Below are 16411 nucleotides of genomic sequence, written 5' to 3' on the forward strand. Positions count from 1 at the left end.
AGCCTCACTCTGCAGCGCACATTCGTTTAGGAAAACACGGGTTTCCCAGGTAATCAACGGTGCTTCTGTGCACAAACCCAACTCACAGTGTGTAGTGGCTAAAGAAACTCTGGAATCGCTAGACCTCGACAGGAAAAAATTTAAAGGTCACGTTCTTTTTTTAACCCTATTTAGCACAGCATTCAGGTTAGGCCACTTCTCTAACGTCTGAGTAAAATCCTCTTCAGGGCTTCATGTCACTGCCACTCACTGCTTTTTCCATCTATCCTAGGGTCTTCTGCTTCCTCAAGGTGGTCCTCCCGTTAAAGCAAAGGTGGAACTCCCGTTAGTCCAAGGGAAGGGCAGAACACGCCGCACAAGGTATGGCTCTGCAGCAGGCACCCAGGAAGCAGGTATGACTTTGGCTCCTTGTGAGAGCTGCTTCCACGCACCAGCATAAAGACTGCACGGAGACCTTGAGGAGCCCTGCTCTTCGAGCTTGTGTCAGGGACTTCAAGACCAGAATAAGCCGGTATAAGCAGGGACAGACCAGAATGCTGAGTAGATGGGTTTTTTTCTTTTTTTAAGATTTTATTTATTTATTTTAGTGAGAGAGAGAGTGAGAGTGCACACGTGTGCCCACGAGCAGGAGGAGGGGCAGAGGGAGGAGAGAGAGAATCCTAAGCACACTCCCCACCCAGGGCTCGATCCCACGACCCAAGACCATGACTTGAGCTAAAATCAAGAGCTGGATGCCCCAACTGACTGGGCCACCCAGGTGCCCCGCTGGGTAGATTTTTTAAAAAGGAAATCCTAGAAGCGAATCAACCTTCTAACAGAGCTAATCAGAAATCTCTATGTCTACACGAAAATGCATACGAGTTTGGGGGAGACCGCAATTCCGAATGTGGTGGGTCTCTCTTGCCTGGCAAGATAATAAATTCGACTTTGTTTTTACTGAATTGGTGGTCTTATTATCTAATTGTAATCAACTCTACAAATAACCAGAAGTTGTTCTAACACATGAACAGGAAAAATAACACAAACAAAATAGGGCCTAGAAACAATATGCAACTCACAAAGCAGGAAGGAAGTGACAGCTCATATCTATCTCACCTTGCACAAAGCCTGCCTTCATGGATTGCTGAAATAACCCCAGGATGTTCCTCCAGGATTTAAATAGCCACTGGATTTCTCATGAAAATGCAGCATGGGATGAACACATGGCATAAAAGAGGCTAGCAAAACACATGCATACCAGCAAAACACACTTTTGCCAGTGAAAGCTGGGTCTTCCTCTTCATGTTCTTCAGAAAATATTTAATTCCTCTCAAAACTAAATTATTCTATAGCTTAGTAACTTGCATTGAAATAAGAGAGAAAAAGTGCTTTAAAAAATAGGAAGCTGCCTTCTGCCTCTCCCAGTTTAAAAAGACATTTTCTTGACTGCTTTACTTTTTAAAAATTTTTTAAAAGATTTTATTTATTTATTTGACAGAGAGATTACAAGCAGGGGTACTGGCAGGCAGAGGAAGAGGGAGAAGCAGGCTGCCTGCTGAAAAGAGAGCCGATGTGGGGCTCGATCCCAGGACCCTGGGGTCATGACCTAAGCGGAAGGCAGATGCTTAACCTACTGAGCCACCCAGGCGCCCCTCATGACTACTTTAATGGACAAGAATCCAAGTGGTCAACAGGATGGAAGTTTTGCATCATGGTGTCCAACTGCGTTACTAGGGGCCCAGCTGGCATTATGGTCCACTCTCTCCAACAGAACAGCTTCAGCCCCTCTTTAAGCTTTGCTTGCTGACTGCCATCTTCTGCTCTCCTGATCACCTGCCTTAAGACAGGACCCACCTGCTTCTGCAGACAGTGGACTGGACTGGACACTGGACACCAGGTTCTCTTCCCAGTTTGCTACTACCTGTGTGATCTTGAGTAAATCCTATTATGTTTCCTTATCTAGAATGTGAGGAGGTTGGTCTAGTTTATTTCTAAGGTTCTTTCTAGTCACAAAATTTGAAAACCATGATTTCCTCCCTCCCATTTTATCATCTTTTGATTGATTCCCAGCCAGTCTCCATCCTTTGGTAAGAATCCTAATTTTCTCCAAAACAAACAATCTCCCACCCTTAAATTCACACACTTTCCTCAAAAGTGTAGAAGGTAAAAGCAGAACCCAAAGCCTTGCTAGTACTAGTCTATCTATGAGGAGAGTCGGAAGGAACTGTGAAATCAGGACCCCTGGCAGACCTCAAACGTGGAGTTAACTCTCACCCCACCTTTACACCTGCTTGTCCCAGCACCTCTGCTTTTCTGCTGGAGAGGGAACAGAATTACTGCATCTTAGAGCTAGAAGAAACCCTGGTCATCATTGAGCCAAACCTTCTTTGGTTATAGATGAGGAAACCAAGCCAGCAAAGTTACATGCCTTTCATTCCCAAGGTCGCACAGTGGGTCATGGGGACAAGTCCCAGGCCTCCTGGTTGGTCTGCTCTCTCACACCATGGGTTTTATATCTCCCCCAACCTCCTTCTGCAGGGCTCTGGGCTCTTTCTCTCTCCCCATGGCAGCCTTCCTCAGGGCCTCAGAGGGTCATCAACAAACACCTGCTGAGCACCTCTGGGCAATCCCCCAAGGAACTGTTCTAAACTTTCAACAGCACAGTGACTCTGGGAACACTGAGCCTTGCATAGGGACAGTAACAACTATAACAAGACACAAATCAATGGGTCTCATTAGTGTAGAAATCCACTGGTGTTTTCACTTTAAAAGGAAAGCTTGCAGCAGCACGTGGACGGTACATAAGGACAGGTGGGGGAGGTTGGGAGGCCCCACGAGTGGGAGATCCTGGTCTGGTACCTGGCACATAGCTGATATTTGTTGAACAACTTCAAGTTTACACATTAGCCCTGCTCCACCTGCTTCTTGTCAAAAACTCTGAGGTTACAAAAATAACAGCGACAAGGGGCTCTGAGCCTCTAAGCTAAAATCAGGAACAGTGATCTATTTCATATTCTCTCTATGTGGCTGGGGAAGCAACATGTGGTACTGAGAGAAGAGGCTGGATTTTGGAGTCAGACCCCAGAGTGTGAAAATCTCATCTGCTGCATTACTGAGCCTCTTCGCCTCAACTTCCGCCACACCAGGCTATTTGGATGTTCTCGTAAGATGGCTGAAATAATGCACATAAGGTACGGCATTCGCTTCATCAAAGCTGCTCCGTCTTCTCCCCTTGGGCATGATGGGAATAGACAGGGAAACCTTATTTCTAGGAAGGCTCCAGGTCACTGGCATCCTCCAAAAGAAGCAAACCATCAACAGAATGCCAACAACGTTATCAAAGGACTCGGTATAATTTAAAACAATATATTCCTGTTATCTGATTTTTAAATTATGTACAAGGAGCATAAAGCACAATTCAATATGAACAAGTCAAATAAGTCTTATATTCTCCATGCGTAGCTTAAATGTCTCAATTCTTTCTTGTGAATAAGCAAGGGAGAGCTAGCACTAGGAGGAAAAATAGGATCAATTATTTTCTCATCTATAAAATGAGGTTGGGACAGATGAGCAATGTGAACTGGCCTAAAAATTCTACGATTCCAAGATGCAGACAGGCAGAGAAATGTAATCAAATAGCAGAGATGTTTACCAACCAGAAGACACTGAGTCAGATAGAAAAATGTGTCAAAATATACTTCAACGGCATCACTGGACAATGGTGCTGCCATTAAATATATTATTTGTCACAACACTTAAAGCTACATCGCTTCTGCAAACTCTGGGCACAGGGACAGGGTGTCACCATTTATCCTACAGGAAGAGAAGCTGATCTGCCAGTCACCCGGTACTGCTGTGAAATGTGCTGCAGCCCGAGATGGCCGGGGGCGAGAATCCCGGTATGCCTTGACTATCTGGGGCTCAGCTGTTTTTGTCTTATTACAGATAAAATCCACCAAGGTTAATGATACAAATATAAAACACTGGGGCATAGACTTATCTCCAACAGAAATGGATTTGCAGTCAGCATATCAAGGCTCGGGGGCAAACTAACACTTGTGAATCCTCATCTTGCACTGCCTAAGATTCCCAGGCCCTCCCCCAAATCTACATCCTCAGAATCTCTGGATGGTGGGCCTGGGAACCCACACTTTAATAAATTCCCCAGGTGGATTCCTATCCATATTAAGTTGCCAGTCGATTGAATTATCACGAGATAGATTAGCTACAGCGGGAGGAATGCTCTTTCTATGATAAAATCAACACATTAAAATGAGTCATAAAGATAAGGCTTTGTGTATAGATACATATTACACAGAAATTTACATACCTATACAAGGTTGTAAGGGGAAGGAACTTCCTACTATGGTACAGATCCTGACCAAATTATATATTACTCAATCTTCAAAATAACCTTATTTGAGTTATAGATGGAAAAAGTTAGGCTTAGAGACAGAGTAACTTTTCTGAAGTCACAAGCCTGGAAAATGGCCCGGTGAGGTTGTGAAACTAGATTTATCTGACCCCAGTCTTCTCATTCCATTGTATTAAGCTCATATGCCCATGAAAACACACACGCACACTCTTTCTCTCTCTCTCTCTCACACATACATACTTCATACGATAGCCATTTAGTAAAAGGCAAAGGGATTAAATTATTTAGCAAACCTCTTGCATCAACAGAAATGTAGTTTTTAAAGAACTTATTCTATCAACAGATATTCTTTGGTCTGTCTGCTCACAAAAGAATAAAGTGTATGACTACCACCAAAGCCACATTTAAGGGCTGGAATTTTAGTAATCAGAAGTGTTTTGGGGGCTAGCGAGGGTCAAATTTAACAGTGATTCTTGATTTGTGCAAGCTACAAATTCCTGGAAATGAAACCATTTAATATTCATTCTGCAAGTCATATTACCTCAAAAAGAAAAGCACCAATAACAATGATCTAGCCCTTGTCAATCCAATGGCATCCTGAGCCCAGCACCCCCCACCTGGCCCCAGCGTCTGGCACTTCCGGCTCCCTCCACTGGGAAACCCCTTCTGTGGGCTGCTACAGTCTTATTCTCTTACAGTTCTTCCTCGCTCTCTTGACAGACTTCTCTCTAGGTCCTCCCTAGGCCCTTCCTTCTTTTCTCATAAGGCTCCATCCTCAACCTTTGCCTCCTTCTATTCTCTCTCTAGAAAATCTTTTCTAGAAAATCTTTTCTCCCACCTCCTGACTTTTTCTTGTATCTTAATGACTCCCAAGATAGTTCTAGCTTTCCTCAGCAGCACAAAGCCCCCTGGGGGCTGTCACGACCTCAAACTCAGCACCTCTGAAATGCAGCTCCTTACCCACCTTTGAAGTTTCCCTCACGGGCAGCACTACTGCAGAAATCTCAGTGGCAGCCTTGGCTATTCCTTCACTGAGATGTCAGATTGGGTTCTTTCCTTTGCATCTGTTCCTTTCCCATTTCACTGCTATCACCCATTTCAGGGCTTCCCCTCCCACACTCCCACCTTCCCTTGATGAACTGCGGGAGCCTTCTAACTGGTCTCCCTGTCTCTGGCTTCTGCCCTGCCTTTCCCCTGCGACTGCTCTCCCCAGGAGCTACTCACTAGAGCATGCCCCTGATACACAGCTGTGACACTCCCCTGTTCAAATATATTCAATGACTCTGATCGGTTTAGTACATTCATATTTCCCAGCTGGACATACAAGACCATTATTGTTTGCCACTGAATGTTCTCAGTTTTATTTCCCACTTGATGCCTGGATAGGCCAGTTCTAACTCAATTGGACTCACTACCTTTCCCTGAATATGGTCCATGCTCTCTTGTTCTCCTGCTAGTCTTCCTATCTCAAATGCCTTCTCCCCTCTCTCTCTCTTTTCAAAGATTTATCTCTTTTAAAGATTTTTTATTTATTTGAGAGAGAGACTGCACGAGTGTGTGCATGAGCGGGGATTGGGGGGGTGGTTGGAGAGGAGGGGCAGAGGGAGAGGGAGAAGCAGACTTCCCGCTCACCAGGGAGCCAGACTCGGGGCTCAATCCCTGAGATCATGACCTGAGCAGAAGGTAGACACTTAACCGAATGAGCTACCCAGGTGTCCCTATTTATTTACTTTAAAGTGAGGGAGTTGGGCAGAGGTAGAGGGAGAGAGAATCTCAAGCAGACTTCCCGCTGAGCATGGAGCCTGACATGGGGCTTGATCTCATGACCTGAGCCAAAATCAAGAGTTGGATGTTTAACTGACTGAGGCACCCAGGCGCTTCTTCTTCCCATCTCTTTTATGGAAACTCTACATCCTTCAAGGACTTGCTTAAATGCCTTTTCTCAAAAAGAGTCCCTTGACTCCTAGAGGTGAAAGAGACCTCTTCCTTTTTGAATTACCAAACTATCTTTTTGGGCATTTACCACACGGTGTTTCTGCATATTTTATTTCCTCATCTACATAACAGGGTCTGAGAGGGAAAGAACCAGATCTTTTTGCTGCTGAATCCTCTGTTTTCTCTGGCACAGTGACGTACTGATGTAGGCACTCAATAAATATTTGCTGTACAACATTTATAGAACGCCTAGAAGTTTACAAAGCACATTCACATTCAACATCTCATTTGTTCTATTTGGAGTTAAGTTTATTACAAGCAGTATTCAAGACTTACAAACTGATTTCTGTTGCTTAATGCAATTATTGGAGCTATCTCTAACTCTGTACTCTGTAAATTAAAGTATCTCTTAAATTGCTTTACCTTTGAACACTTCTAGTCCTGGGTAGCCTACAAAGCTAGAAGAAGAGAGTATTTCAAGTTAAAGATAGCCCCCTTGCCAAACTGCTTTCCTCTATGTCTATTGGTTAAGTGTAAAAATAAAAGACCTCTATAAGCAGGTGACAGTAAGGGCAAAATCACAATTTATAAAGAGAAGAAATTCCTTTCTTTTGGGGGGGGCAGGAGGGGCAGAGGGAGAGAGAGAATCAAGCAGGCTCCACACCCAGGGTGGAACCCCATGCGGGGTTTGATCTCACAACCCTGAGATCATGACCTAAGTGAAAATTAAGAGTGAGATGCTTAACCAACTGAGCCACCACCCAGGCACCCCAAAAAGAATTCCTTTCTTAAAATTTCAAGAGTTTTACAAAGATCTATATATCCTTTATGGGTCAATCTCGAACTCCCTTGCAGCTGATATTCTAATATGTTAACAACAGCAAATCTCTAACAGTTGGACAAATAATTCCTTGCTAAGAGACTGAACACGATTAATATCATGATTATAAAAATACAGTATGTTTGGTCTTGAATACCCAAGTGCCTTATAGGAGCTTAATATATATTTGTTGAGTGAACAAATCAATGAATTAATTCAGAGAAGACCTTACTATTGTTTATAAGTTTTAGTAGTTGGATGGAAGTATAGGTTAAATTTGAAAAAAATGAAAAATTGCATTGAAAGGCAAGAACTGTGACATGTCAGCTACTCAGGTCTCTTCCTGTAACAGATTCCACACTGACTGCTGGAGAGGCAGGTGAAGGAGGGGTGAACATCAGGCACTGCCCATCTGACTGCCTCTTTGGAGTATAGGCTGCAAACTCCTCGAAGGCCAGCACCTTGCCTTGAACTTTGTGGTCCTAGCATTGTGCTTTGCCTACGGAATGTGCACCACACATACAGTATGAGATACAAAGCCCTCCATGACCTGTCTGCATTTTCACACTTTAATCCTTCACATCTGTTCTTCTTTACCTTGTCGGGGTATTGTGAGGAGTAAAAGAAACAAAACAAAACAAAAAACAAAAAAGCAGCATTTCGCTGGGCTGTCAGCTCTTGTCTACACAAACTGCAAGCATCCTGGGGGTGGGCTCGTCACACGTGTACTCTCAGGGCCTAGCGTGGTGCTCGCCCTACAGCAGCCCCTGAGCTGGCTACATGACTGAGCAACGGAATCCAGGTGTAGTCCTGCCTCAGCCCCAGCCCACTGGGTTACCCTGAAGAGCCATTTAAACTCTCTGGGCCTCAATGATGTCTGTGGCCCTTCCAGTCTGGACAAGCTAGAGATCTACAAAGAGATTTACAGAAGTTCCCACGACAGTCACTGGCAGAACTGGAATGAGAAGCCAGCTGTCCTGAAGCCCTGCTTCACGTACTTCCCCCTTCATGACAGGGGCCTCCTGTCTCCTTAATAACAGTGCACTTAAATGTCACTGTCACTTTGTAATCCCCCAATCTGGTGGATCACTGGCACAAATCATATGCCCCTTGGGAGTCCTTCAGTCCCTCAGAAAAACCCTTTTTTACTTCATACAGATTAAGGAGAGACACAAATTCAGTTACCTCAGTCAGAACACACCAGCACTAACAGTTAGTTTCTTGTGCTTTGGAAGAAATCACTTGGAAATTCTTGGTTCTGAGTCCTCCATCTCCTCCACATCAAGACCTAAAAAAGAAAAAAAGAGAGAAAGAAAGGAAGAAAAAGCATAGTGTCCCATGACTGGCTGCCAGGAGTTGATGTTTCATCAACAACAGTAATTGCAATTAGTATGTGTACTGAACACCTACTCTAAGTCAAGCACGGAGCAAAATACTGACATATGTGACCTCATATAGTATTCACAATATCCCTCTGATGTAGGAGACATTCCCCATTTTACAGGTACACAAAAAGAGGCTCTGAAAGGTCATGGAATCTATTCAAGGTCACTCAGGTAGTTTATGTTAGATCTGAGACTTAAACACAAGTTCAGTTGACTCCAAAGCTTGCGTTATTGACCTGTAAACAAGTGTTTTAAAAACTTTCTGGCAGTGACCTACTGTTTTAAAAAATTACATTATATAAACAAACCCCAAAGTCTCAAAACAACACTTACTCTTACTATATGCAATACACTCTGCTATTTTCTATTCTCTTCTTTTCTATATTGGATTACGTATTCTATATCTATTTAAAAAATTCCCGTAGTAACCCACTAAACTGATTCCACAATCTTCTAACCGGTCCCTACTCTTCTTGGAAAAACACTACACTTACATATAGTACCTCCCGAGAAGTTTCTCTGAAACCACGGACTAAATCCTCCTATGCTTTTTTAGCCACGCGAACCTGACAGGAATAGCTGAGCTTGGTAATTGGGAGAAAAGTCTTTAACCTTTAAAATATGTATAAGGCACCATAACATATATCATCTATAATGGATCCTTAAAAGGAATATTCAATTAGGAACAAAGTCCAGAATGGAATTAGTCACTTACCTACGCAGAGCAGGACTTATAAAGTGGAATCGCGGACACACTAAAATCTCGGGTGATTTATTACACACCCTGCAAAGAAGCAGCTTACAGTGGGCAGTGGTGTTGTACCAACAGAACAGACCTTACTACTTGCAGAAGTTAAGAGGCTGAGATTGCAAACCCCTGGGGGCAGGGCCCTGCCTTTGCACGTCTCATTCAATTCTAGGGGCTTGGTGTTGAACCAAGAAAATCATCAGGTTCCCACTGGGTCGGGGCTGGGGTCCCAGTCGCAGGCCAGAGGAAGGAAGTTGGGACTGTCAGTGCAGTTCCTGAGCCTGCTGGACCTGAGCCCTAAGGTCCCCAGCCCTTGGGTGCGCATTTCTCCCCCCGCGCTCTAGCACAATCGCGCAGTTGGGCCACGGGATGCGGCGCCACCTGCCCGGGTCTGCAGTTGACCCCCTTCCCCCGCTGAGGCGCAGGCCCCCGGCTCCGGGCACCTGCGGCCGCTGGGTCCCTGCAGCAGCTCTGCTTTCCAGCGTTCGCGGAGCTCACAGCCCTGCGCCAGCCTTTACCAGCCAGGTTTCGGGGCTCCCTCCTGCGAAGAGGAGGGGTCAGGCTGGTCGCGCCCGGGGCCCCGCGCCCACAGGCCGCACCTCGCCCACCCAGCCCCGCACCCAGCCCCGCACCCAGCCCCTGCGAATGGCACTTACAGGGTTCGACTGCTCCAGCGAGACCGCGTCCCCCCGGGGGTCCATGGCTCTTCCGGACCCGCGAGTCCGGCCGCTGCGCCACACAGCACCGCCCAGAAAATGGACGCCGGCGGCTCGGCTCCGCCGGCCCGGCCCGCCCCCGGCGCGGGGTAGCGGACGCGGCCGGCCTGGGAAGAGGTCGGCCCGACCCTCAGCCTGCGGGCCGGGGCGCCTGGGGGGAACCGCCGCGCGCAGGACGAGGCCTCGGGAGGGCGGCGGCGGGACCGGGGGCGGGGGACGTACGACGGCCCAGCGAGACCCAGACCGTACCTGGTGCGACGACGGGGTGGGGGCTGGGGGGTAGGAACCTACGACGGCCCCGCGGGGGCTCCGGACTCCACCAGAGGGGCAGTGGCCTCCGCCCCCTTCTCGAGGGAGAACGCAGGAAGAACCTGCCCTAAGGACAACCTAGTTTGGGGGGCTAGCGGCCACTGTAAACTATCAGAACAAGGCCTGGGGCGGCAGAAGGGCCCCTGGGTTCCAGATCCAGATCTCAGAGGGCATCCAAACCCTGCACATTTCAGAGAGGCAGGATTCGGAGAAAGTCAAGTGCAGTTTTAATGTAATCAATTCTCAGGAATCGTGTGTCACCTGTGCTTTCCCATGGCTGTCAGGGGAGGCCTAGATCGATTTTCCCAACACGGTATAAAAAAGCATTTCACGCAAAAGACCCAGTCCTCTTCCTCAAATAAAGGGTGCTGACTGCCTGCTAGGATCTTTCTTCCAAGATTCAGGGACTGCTCATTGAAAGTATTTACTGAGGCCTGACACAAGCTCGCCTTGTGGAGCTATCGGTCTCATGCACTAACGTGCAGGTTTTCTTTGCTTGTTTTTTACAAAACCATCCGTGTTCCCCGCATTTTGGTGGTATGAGTCTGATTGCAAAATTTTCTTGAGCAAAGATTTACTCCTAGGTTACAACTTAAAAGGATAATAAGCCTGTCATCCTGTTTTTAGTTTGGAATTCAATGTTTGCCATTCTGCATCTCAGTTCCCAACCATATTTTAAGAACCCCATCATCTTGAAGACTAAAGTAGATTACAATATTACATACACAGCTAGCGAAACATTTTAAATAATCAAGGAAAAATATATTGACTTAAAGTCAAATTAAAGAATTATGTAATTAAAAAATATAGGCAGGGTTTTTAAAGGCTGGCAGTTTGAGCAACATGCACACACATGTACACTGCAGTTCCCAAACTTCTCAAAGCCAAGCACCCTCTAGTCTTTCTCAGTAGGCCACATGTTTAGAAAGATCTATTCCACTAAATGGTGTTTATTAACTAATGATTCATCTTCCCACTTCAAAAACAACCCTACAATGTTTTTGTGTAAGTAACCGCCAATCAGAGCTCCTACAAAACTTTAGCCAATCCACAGTCAATAAGTAGATTCCAACCTAAAGAAACCTGTGGTCTGATTGCAAGTTTATGTGTTTCCGCTGAGGCTTTTTGGAAACTGTGAAAACCATTTGGAGACCTCCAAGAAAATTGAGGCACACAAATTAGGAACCAGAGGTTGGATAGGGCCGGTATGAGGCATGACACTCTGTGCTTCCCTGAAGTTGGAAGGCGGGAAGTGGTGGTAAGCAAGGGAGTTTGGCGTTCGGATTCTGCCCAGCTGGGTTTAAAGCCCCGCTCTGTCACAGAGACACTCGCTGTGTAATTTTAGGCAAGTTACTTAACCTCTCTGAGCCTCAGCTTCCTCACCCATAAAATGAGGCTTATTTTCATATTACACTTACCTTGTAGGGCTTTTTAATAATTAAATGGGATCACACATGCAAAGTATCTCCAAAAGTGCCTGGCGCATAGTAAGTACCCTATAAGTATAAACTGCTGTGGCTGCTGGTGGAAGGCAATTACTCAGAGCTCTAAGTTCCTACCATCCACACAGTAAGAATCATAGCTACAAATGTAAAACAACATTTATACCCTAGACATTTTCCGTGGGTAAGCTGCCAGGGTCACATGGTGAGTGACAAAAAGGGATTTAAACACAGGTCTGTGTCCACAGTCCACTTTCTATGCTGCTCACATGTTCCAGGTGGTACCCTGATTAGATGCTGTCAACAGCTTGTTAAGGGTGAAATCGGCTCTGGCTTTCCTAAGAGGCTTAGCAAGTGAATGGCTCCTTACATCCATTTGGGAATTCACAAACAGTGGCATTTCTTTCTCATTAGAGCCAAATGCTTCTCCAGAAGCAAGCAGATTTCCCCAAATTGTTATTAATAACTAAAATATCATGGCAACAGTTTTAAACACCACAGCCGAAAACTTACATAATCAGCCTGTCCTTCAAAATTTTCCACCCTTCCTCATAACCAGTCTCAGAGTCTCTCTCTTAATCATTCTTCTGAGTATGGGGAACTATCTGGAAATTTCCAGGAACATCCCAACTTGTCATAATTTTATGCTTTTCTGTAAAGGTTTATTCTTTCCAAAACAACTAAATGGGATTTATTTTTCTAAATTTTTATACCTTTCAGTTCAATACATTTGCAAATCAGAAAAAAAAAAAATCCTATGACTTTCAAGATCCTTTCCTCTGATATATCCACCAGTTCTTCCACATCTCCACAGCATGGCTCCTGGTCCTTTCCCAGTGGCCTTTCCCAGGAGGTTTTCCTCCTTTTCTATCTCATTTCCTTTAATCCCCACTTGATTGCTGCTAGGCCACAACTACATGCTTGCACTTTCTGATTTAGGACTGTTGGTCATTGTAACATTTACTGCCCCTGGCCTCTTCTTAAGGTTTCAATATTATCATAATGTATAAAAAGACTAAAGTCTGTCTCTTTTTTTTTTTTTTTTAAGATTTTATTTATTTATTTGACAGAGACCGCCAGCGAGAGAGGGAACACAAGCAGGGGGAGTGGGGGAGGAAGAAGCAGGCTCCTAGCGGAGGAGCCCGATGTGGGGCTCGATCCCAGAACGCCGGGATCACGCCCTGAGCCGAAGGCAGATGCTTAACGACTGCGCCACCCAGGCGCCCCTCTGTCTCTTTTTAAAAACCCACTTCCTTCCTTAGTTTGCCACCATGGGTTGGGAATCTCTAACTCATTCTGTCTCCCATGTTTGTAGCGCTCTGTTAATTTGTTGTTTTACCTCTCTTCTCTCTTTCCCTTGTCCTGGGCACCAACCAAATTTCTATCCCTTGGCCTCCCTTTATGTTGCTGCTTATCTCTTTCCCTTCGAGCATTTTAAGAAAATCTGTGTCTGAATCCTCATCTCTGCTCCCCACCACATTCCTGAAAGGCCTACTGTGATGGTGTGTTGAGAAGTCTACCAAAGCCCCCAAAGAGGCAGTGTTTAGAACAGGGGCTCTAAGGCTCCTGGGAGCCAGGCAGGAAGGAGTGTGAACTGGGGACTGCAGGAAAATTCATGTCCCACCGAAGTGGGGGGAACAGGCGTGGTCACTACCCAACCCCAGATCAACTCTTGCAGAATTTTCCCAAAAAGCCAAAATCAGGATTTTTATATAAATTCTATGAAATGTTGACTACTTAACAAAGGCATCCGAATCTGATCAAGTCTCTAGCTATAACTACCAATTTACAGGAAATCTCTGTGACAGAAGAACAAGTAAAATAGCACTGAGTGTAATCAATCAGATTTCAGATTGTAGGAAACTCTACAGGTCAGTTTCTTCAACAAAATTTTTAAAGCCATACTAAGGATGAAAGAAAGAGGGAAGGAAACCAATTAATTAAATGACATTTAAGGGAATATCAATTGTACTGTAACGACCTTATTTGGAATTGTGCTTTGAACAAGTAAATTGGTTTTTATTTAAATGACGTAATTGGAAAAATTAGGCCAAATTAGGAGAAATGTTGACGATGATATTTGATGTTATTAAAGGATTAGTATTTGTTGGCAATGATAATGATACTGTGGTTATTTTTCTTAGGCAAATCACATTTTTTAAAATTATTTTTTTTAGTAACTCACATTTTAAAAACGTTTCATTTAGAAGTATTTCAAACTTATAGAAGAATTTCAAGAATAGTACCAAAAAACGCCTACATACATTCTACTCATATCTACCTACCTACCTATTTTTTCCTGAACTATTTGCAAGTTGCAGACATCATTCTCTTTTACCCTTAAATACTTCGGCATTTATTTGCTGAGCATAAGGGCTTCCTCTTCGTATCCTTGTCTTTTAGAGAATGACACTAAAATACTTAGAGATAAAATGATATGATATCTGGGATTTACTTCAAAATAATACAGGAGAGGATTTACATAAAACAAGGTTGGCCGGCCACTGAGAATTAGAGAAGTTGGGTGATGGCTATATGGGGGTTCATTAAACTAGCCTTTCCATATTTTGTATAGGTTCAAGATTTTCATAATAAAGTTTTAAAAGATTATGTAATGGAAGGCTTTAAAATGATATGCTATTAAGTGAATAAGAGGAAGATACAAAATTGTCTACAAAATATTATCTCAAGGGGTGCCCTGTCAGTTAAGCATCTGCCTTCAGCTCAGCTCCTGATCCCAGGGTCCCGGATGGGATCCAGCCCTACATCGGGCTCCCTGCTCAGTGGAGAACCTGCTTCTCCTTCTCCCTCTGCCTGCCACTCCCCCTGCTTGTGCTCTCTCTCTCTGTCAAGTAAATAAATAAAATCTTAAAAAAAAAATATATTATCTCAAGTATTTAAAAAATCACTGTGCTTAGATAAAAGATTGAAAGAATACATGCCTAAATAGTAACATTCCAAATTATTTCACAATAGCTATATATTACTTTTATAATTAGAGTTAAGTATAATGAGAATTTATAATTAAAAGCACTTAGAAAATTAGAAAAAAAAGCATTGCAACGTATTCAATTAAAATTATCGTTAACAAATAAAACACATATGTGGGCTGGACTGACCAGTGGGCCCTGGTTTGCTGATTTTGGCTTAGAAAATGGGTCCACAGACTATGGCCTATAAATCAAATTTGGCCCACCACCTGTTTTTGTGTAGCCTGCAAGCTGAGAATGGTTCTTACAATTTTAAATGATCAGAAAAAAAATGGAAAGGAGAGTAGTATTTCATGATGTGAAAATTGAATGAAACTCAACTGTCAGTGTCCACAAGTAAGGTTGTATTAGGACACAGCCACCATCATTCATTTCTGTATCTATGACAGTGCAGTGCATATATTATTATTATTATACTGAATAGTACATATTATTAAATTTTAAATTTTGTCAATAAAAGGCTTATGGAAATTTGTTTTCTCAGTTGTTACATAAATATCTATATAGTATCCTCAGTTGTGCCTCAATCCACAAAACCTAAAATATTTACTATCTGACTCTTCACAGAAAAAGTGTGCAAACTCCTGGGCGTCCCCTGTGACCTAAAAGCAGCTTATTGGAGAAACTGCACTGGACTAGGAGTCAAGGATGGCCTCTTAACACTCCAAGTGACCTGGAGGACACACAACTTCTTTGGGCCACCGTTCCCTCAATGTCAAAATAAAGTGTGTCTGAGGTCGAGACAGCAACTGAAGTCTGTGATTGACATTTTGGTGAGAGCTCAACAAGCAGTACAGGGATGTTGACAACACTAAGGGCTGGCATGGTCCTCTTGAAGATCAACGAATTCTTTTTTTTTTTTTTTTAAGATTTTATTTATTTATTTGAGAGAGAGAGAACACAAGCAGGGGGAGGTGCAGAGGCAGAGGGAGAAGCAGACTCCCCACTCAGCAGGGAGCCCTATGCGAAGCGGGGCTCTATCCCAGGACCTTTGGATCATGAGCTGAGCTGAAGGCAGACCCTTAATGGACTGAGCCCCACAGGCACCCAATCAAGAAACTCAGTGAGAATAACATTTGGCACTCGGAGCAGGTCTGCATAGACTGAGGAAGAGCGAGCAGCAGGCCTCAGGGCCTCCAAAAGCACAGCAGCATGGCTGCCTTGGGCAACATAACTTGGGGAGAGAGTTCCTAAAATCTGCAGCTGAAATCAGGTATTTTGGGTCTATTTCTAGTCTTTGCTTTGTAGAATACCACACAGCACATGTAAAAAGTCTGCTCATTTAATTTCAAGTTTAATCCGGATCTAGCAGAGCGATGGGGGGGTGGTGGTGGTGATGAGGGGCTCTCTGGCATCCTCAGAGAATAGGAACATTACGATGGGGACTTCATAAGATTCTGGGATAAATTACCCTCAAGGATGTCAATCTCTAGGCTCTTTGTAACAGCCAACATGGGACAATTAAGCAGCAAGACCAACATCACCACCAAAGCCAGACAGAACATCATGGCACCAGTTCCTATGTAGCAGGCCTGCAGCCTGCATTTTAGGGGCTTTCCCAAGACTCCTTTGCCCAGTTGCACCCCCTCTCCACCCTTTCTCCCTTGTACCCTGCACCCCCCTCCCTTCAGGGTATGCACAGCAGCATCTCCTTTTGTTCACCAGCGGCCTCCTGACTGCTCCCTTTGTTTCCTCTTATTTTCTGTGTTCAC

General features: G+C 44.3%; 1 protein-coding gene across 10 annotated transcripts in view; it reads right to left on the bottom strand.

Annotated features, from left to right (window-relative positions):
* The window catches only part of ZBTB38 (zinc finger and BTB domain containing 38), an 87156-nt gene that overhangs the window by 45454 nt on the left and 25291 nt on the right, over window positions 1-16411 (bottom strand). For 6 of the 10 annotated variants that reach the window (XR_572697.2, XM_040636738.1, XM_040636737.1 and 3 more), the window contains one exon: window positions 8295-8397. The gene's annotated coding sequence lies outside the window, so the exon portion shown is untranslated. Of the gene's footprint in view, window positions 1-8294; window positions 8398-9209; window positions 9780-9898; window positions 10135-16411 lie in introns of those variants that run through there. The other 4 variants (XM_040636742.1, XM_040636739.1, XM_040636743.1 and 1 more) reach the window with 4 other exon arrangements.

This window comes from Ursus maritimus, unplaced genomic scaffold (genome assembly GCF_017311325.1).
Source record: "Ursus maritimus isolate PB19 unplaced genomic scaffold, ASM1731132v1 scaffold_20, whole genome shotgun sequence".
Lineage (NCBI taxonomy): Eukaryota > Metazoa > Chordata > Mammalia > Carnivora > Ursidae > Ursus > Ursus maritimus.